Source organism: Carlito syrichta, unplaced genomic scaffold, assembly GCF_000164805.1.
Source record: "Carlito syrichta isolate Samal-C Ts95f unplaced genomic scaffold, Tarsius_syrichta-2.0.1 Scaffold97071, whole genome shotgun sequence".
Lineage (NCBI taxonomy): Eukaryota > Metazoa > Chordata > Mammalia > Primates > Tarsiidae > Carlito > Carlito syrichta.
The window spans coordinates 1-5,789 of NW_007041167.1; positions in this window are offsets into that span (position 1 = coordinate 1).

A 5,789-nucleotide genomic window follows, 5' to 3' on the forward strand; every position below is an offset into this window, starting at 1 on the left:
CATGTGTGTTTGTAGGGATATAAATTCCCCTCTTATTACAGCTTTTAAGGCATCCCAGAGATTTTGGTAAGATGTTTCTTTATTTTCATTTGTTTCCAGGTATCTTTTGATCTCTATTTTGATGTCATCATTGACCCAGGAGTTATTTAGCATCATGCTGTTTAGTGTCCATGTCTTTGTGGGTTTTAGGGGGGACTTTGTTGGTGTCAATGTTTATTTTTATTCCACTGTGGTCCGAAAAGGTGCATGGCAGAATTTCAGTCCTTTTAAATTTGCTTATACTTGATTTGTGTCCAATTATGTGGTCGATCTTAGAATATGTTCCATGTGGTGATGAGTAGAATGTGTATTCTGTGGTCTTTGGATGGAGTGTTCTATAGGTATCAATTAAGTCCATTTGGTCCAGAGTCTCATTGAGGTTCCGGATCTCCTTGCTGGTTTTTTGTCCTGATGATCTGTCTAAGGTTGTGAGTGGTGTATTAAAGTCCCCAGTTATTATGGTGTTAGAGTCAATGTCTTTCTTTAGTTTTCCTAGAAGTTGCTTTATGAATGTTGGTGCGCCTATGTTGGGTGCATATATGTTTAGGATAGATATTTCTTGTTGATGCAGTGAACCTTTTATCATTATGTAGTGGCCCTCTGTATCTTTTTAAATTTTTGATAGCTTAAATGGTATTTTGTCTGAAATTAGGATCGCGACTCCTCCTTTCTTTTGTGTTCCATTTGCCTGAAAATTTGTTTCCCATCCTCTTACTTTGAGTCTGTGTATGTCCTTTCTAGTGAGATGGGTCTCTTGAAGGCAGTCTATTGTTGCCTGGTGATATTTTATCCATTTTGTCATTCTATGTCTTTTCAGTGGTGCGTTTAGTCCATTCACATTCAGACTAATTATTGAAATGTGAGAGTTCGTCCCTATCATGGAGTTCTTATTGAGTTATTGTTCTTCCACTTGGTTTTTTCTTTTTTCTTTTTCTTTCTTTTTTTTGTCTTTCTTTTGCTTTTGGGGTTGGTTCGTGTATATTTTATTCTTTTCCCTGTACTCTTGTGAAGAACGTTGTTCTTTTTTCCTTTTCTTCTGTGTTTAGTACTTTCTTAAGAGTTTCATGTAGAGATGGTTTTGTGGCTGCATAAGTTCTTAGGGATTGGATATCTGGGAAAGATTTTAATTCTCCCTCACTGATGAAGCTTAGCTTGGCTGGATAGGTTATTCTTGGTTGAAATTGTTTATCCTTTAGGACTTTGAAGATAGGGCTCCAAGCTCTCCTAGCCTGCAGGGTTTCTGCAGATAAATCTGCTGCTATTCTGATTGGTCTTCCATGGTGGGTGATCTGGCCTTTTTCTCTTGCTGCCTTTAGGATTTTTTCTTTTGTGCCTACTTTATTTAGGCGAATTATTATGTGTCTAGGAGTTGGTCTTCTCATTTGTTGTCTTGCGGTGGTTCTCTGAATCTCTTGTGTTTGAATTTTTGTATCACTGATTAGATAAGGGAAATTTTCTTGAATGATCTCGTGGAAAGTTTGTTCCAATGTGGTCTCTGTTTCTCTTTCTGCCTCAGGGAGTCCGATTATTCTTAGGTTAGGCCTCTTGAGGTAGTCACTCATCTCTTGAAGGTTTTGTTCTGTCTTTTTGAGCTTATTTTCTGTGTTTTTAAGAGTTTGGGTTTATCTATATTTTGGTCCTCAAGCTCTGAGATTCTTTCTTCTGCTTGGGTAATTCTGCTTTCCATGCTTATCAATTTGTTATTTATTCATTCACAGTATTCTTTATTACTGTTATCTCAGATATCAGCTCCTTTCTAGTTTCTTCTTGTGTCTCCTCAATTCTTTTTAGTCTCTCCATTATTGTTTTGATATCTACATTTGCATTTTGAGACCCTTCATTCTGGGGACTTTTCATTGTTTGTATTCCAAAGTCAATTTTCTCAGTGTCTGCTCTCCCAGGCGTCTGGGAGAGACCCATACTCTTCTTTTGGTTTTTCTTCATTTCTGTAGATTTTTCTCCCTTTACCCCTTTCCCTCCCCCTCTTCAATTCTGTTTTTGAGGGAAGGTGGGGTTGCTTTTATTTCTCTTCTGCAATGACCTGTTCTTCCTTATGAGGGTCTTCTGGCTTTGTTCACTTTTCCCTCTGCTTTACAGTCTGTCTATTCAGCAGTTTGCAGTCTTGGTCCGTTCAGAGAATCTCACCAGTTCACCTATGCCGTCGCCATCTTGCCCCATCTCTCCACCAGTAAGTAATCTTTTAAAGCTCACTGGAAATTACCTGGCACAAAGCAGATGTTCAATGGATAGCAGCTATTGTGACTCTATCCCAGTCCCCGGTAACTGAGCTCATTGTGGCACCAGAAAAGTTTCTTGCTGCAGAAAATGACTCTAGCATTGTCCTGCTCCTGAAAGATAGGGAGTTGTGGTCTTGAAGGGGTACCTCTCCCCGGGGTCTTGTGTAGGGAGCAGAGTGCTTGAGAGTCCACCAGCCTATGCTTTTTTGTACTCAGGGACTTTATCACTGAATCCCTCCAAATATTTGTTGGTTACAATTAGTCATATAAAAAATTTGTAGACTCTTGTAAGCTTCTAGCTTTGGGAATATTTGCTATGCTGGTGTTTCTTGATGTGTGACATTATTACTCCAATCTTTTCGAAACTCCCTCAACTCTTCATGAAACTCTTATCTTCATTGTTACATAATTCACAACCATTTAACATCAACAGAAATGTAAAACACTTGCATGTCTATTTCTCCTTCAGGCTGATAATTTTATTCTCCACTGATTTCTTCACTCCTATATTGACTTTAGAAGGATTGTACTTCTCCAACCTTGTCTCTGCGTCTGGATGATACCTTATTTGTAAGGAGTAGTTACCCCTACAACAGTTTAATTTGAGCTTAGATATTTGATATACATTGACCGAATGTGAACAGTCATGAGGTCTTCAGATGTTCAGAAGAAGCCGTAGGCATCATTGTGAGATTCCAGCAGTTCTCATGAATTTCCTCACCCAAATGGGCTTTGCTTTCCAAAGAATCTTAAACTAACTAGAGTTGGATAGTCATGGACTGAATATCACTATACTCTCAAAATTTCAAATATCCTAAAGCTTATTGTTGAAACTTCTCCAACATACACTGGTGTGTATTTTGTTTTGTTTTAAAGCACAACATTAAGCCACTTAATATTATGATGGTTTGTTAGGCAGTAGGTGCTTATTGATATACTAATCAATGTAAATAGAACTAAAGACATTCAGACTATTCTTAGACATCTTATATTTTGTATTTTTGTTTTTGTTTGAGTTGGAGTCTCACTCTGTTGCCCAGACTGGAGTGCAGTGGCCGCTCCTGGCCACTGCAGCCTCGACCTGCTGGGCTCCGGCGATCCTTCCACCTCAGCCTTCCAAGTAGCCGGAATTACAGGCATGCGCTACCATGCCCGGCTGATTATTTTGATTTATTGTAGAGATGAGGTCTTGCTGCCCAGGCGGGTCTCGAACCCGTGGGCTCAGGCAATCCACTCACCTCAGCCTCCCAAAGGCGCGGGATTACAAACTGAGCCACTGAACCCGGCTACATCTTATATTTTGAAAGTTATCTAATATTTGAAGGAAACCCTCTTTATTACTTTGTTATTTATGCTCATTTTTGATAGTTGTATTAAAATAAGACTACACTTGACATTCTCCTCTAGGTAACCAGGAGAGATAGAAAGAGCAAATATATTTTTGCAGGGATAAATTGTAATCCTGAATTGAAAGTGTCTATTCCCAGAGACTATGTTGGTCATTAATTCAAGATCCATTAAAGTCATTCTTTGATCATGAAGACTGAGGATGATTTGAGTATAAAGATGATAAGGCAATTGATAACAAAGTAAATACACATTTTATACACTTGTCTATATTTTATTTTTTATATTTATTTATTTATTTCCTTTTTCTTTTTTTAATTAATCAATATTTTTTATTATGGTGTTGTGGGGTAGAGTTAAGGGTTAAGTATACAAGTATGTTTCATTCAGGCACCCTGTTGATAAGAGGTGTTTCCCCGTCCCCAGACAGATATTTGCTGCCATTGATCCCATCTCCCTCCACCCCCATAGTTTCACACTACTGTCAGTCATTTTCTTATAGTATTACATTGGATGTTAAAGGTCCATTATATGAGTGAGAACATGTGATACTCGGATCTTTGTTTCTGTGAGAAGTCACTCAGTATTATAGACTCTAGTTCCATCCAGGTTGCTACGAAATTCATGATTTTGTTCTTTTTTATGGCTGCGTAGTATTCCATCATGTATATGTACCACATTTTAAAAATCCAGTCCTCTATTGATGGGCAGCATGGTTGCTTCCAGGTTCTTGCTATTGTGAACAATCCTGCAATAAATATACGTGTGCAGGTATCTTTTTTATAGAGTGATTTGAGTTATTCAGGATATATTCCCAGTAGAGGGATTGTGGGGTCATATGGGACGTTGATATTTAGAGCTTTTCGAAATTGCCACACTGCTTTCCACAGAGGTTGCACTAGTTTACAATCCCACCAACAGTGTAGGTGTTCCCTTTCCGTCACACCCTTTCCAGCAGCTGTTATTTTTTGAGTTGTTGATAATTGCTATTCTGGCTGGAGTAGGTGGTATCTCAGTGTGGTTTTGATTTGCATCTCCCTGATGATTAGTGAGGTTGAACATTTCTTCATGTGTCTGTTGGCTGCTAGGATGTCTTCCTTTGTGAAGTGTCTGTTCATATCTTTTGCCCATTTTATAATGGGGTTGTTTGTTTTTTTCATTTCAGCACATTTGAGTTCCTTGTAGATCCAGGATGTTAGGCCTTTGTCAGACCTCGTGTTGGCAAATAACTTTATCCCAGTCTGTAGGCTGTCTCCCTGCTCTCTTGATGGTTTCTTTGACTTTGCAGAAACTTGTCAGTTTAATAAGGTCCCACTTGTCTATCTGCTCTCTTATGACCTGTGGGTTTTGGATTTTTTCAGGAATTGGATGCCAGTTCCAATTTCCATGAGGGTATTTCCTTCATTTTCTAAGGTTCTTATGATTTGAGGTTTTACATTTAGGTCTCTGATCCATTTGGAGTTTATCTTTGTGCATGGGAATAGATAGGGGTCCTGTTGAAATCTTCTGCATGTGGTCAGCAAGTTTTCCCAGCACCATTTACTGAATTGGTTTTCCTCTCCCCAGTGGTAGGTGGTGGAGGCTTTGTCAAAGATGAGTTGGTTGAGAAATTGAAGTTTTGCTTCTGGAATCTCAATTCTATTCCATTGATCTATATGCCTGTTCCTATACCAATACCAAGCTGTTTTGATGATTGTAGCTTTATAGTAAAGTTTGAAGTCCGGTAATGTGATACCACCTGCTTTGTTTTTTTGCTGAGGATTGTTCTGGCTATTCTTGGATGTTTGTGTTTCCATATGAATTCCTGTGTTGTTTTTTCTAGGTCTAAGAAGAATGTGGCTGGTAATTTGATGGGTATTGCATTGAATTTGTAGATTGTCTTAGGTAAGATGGACATTTTCACAATGTTGATTCTTCTAATCCATGAGCATGGGCTATTTTTCCACTTGTTTGTGTCATCTTTGATTACTCTGAGCAGTGTTTTGTTGTTTTCATTGTAAAGGTCTTTCACGTCTCTGGTTAGGAAGATGCCAAGGTATTTCATTTTTTTTGTGGCTATTGTGAGTGAAATTGTGTTTTTTATTTGGGTTTCTGTTTGTTTATTATTGGTGTAGAGAAATACGATTGTCTTTTGCACATTTATTTTGTATCCTGAGACTTTGCCAA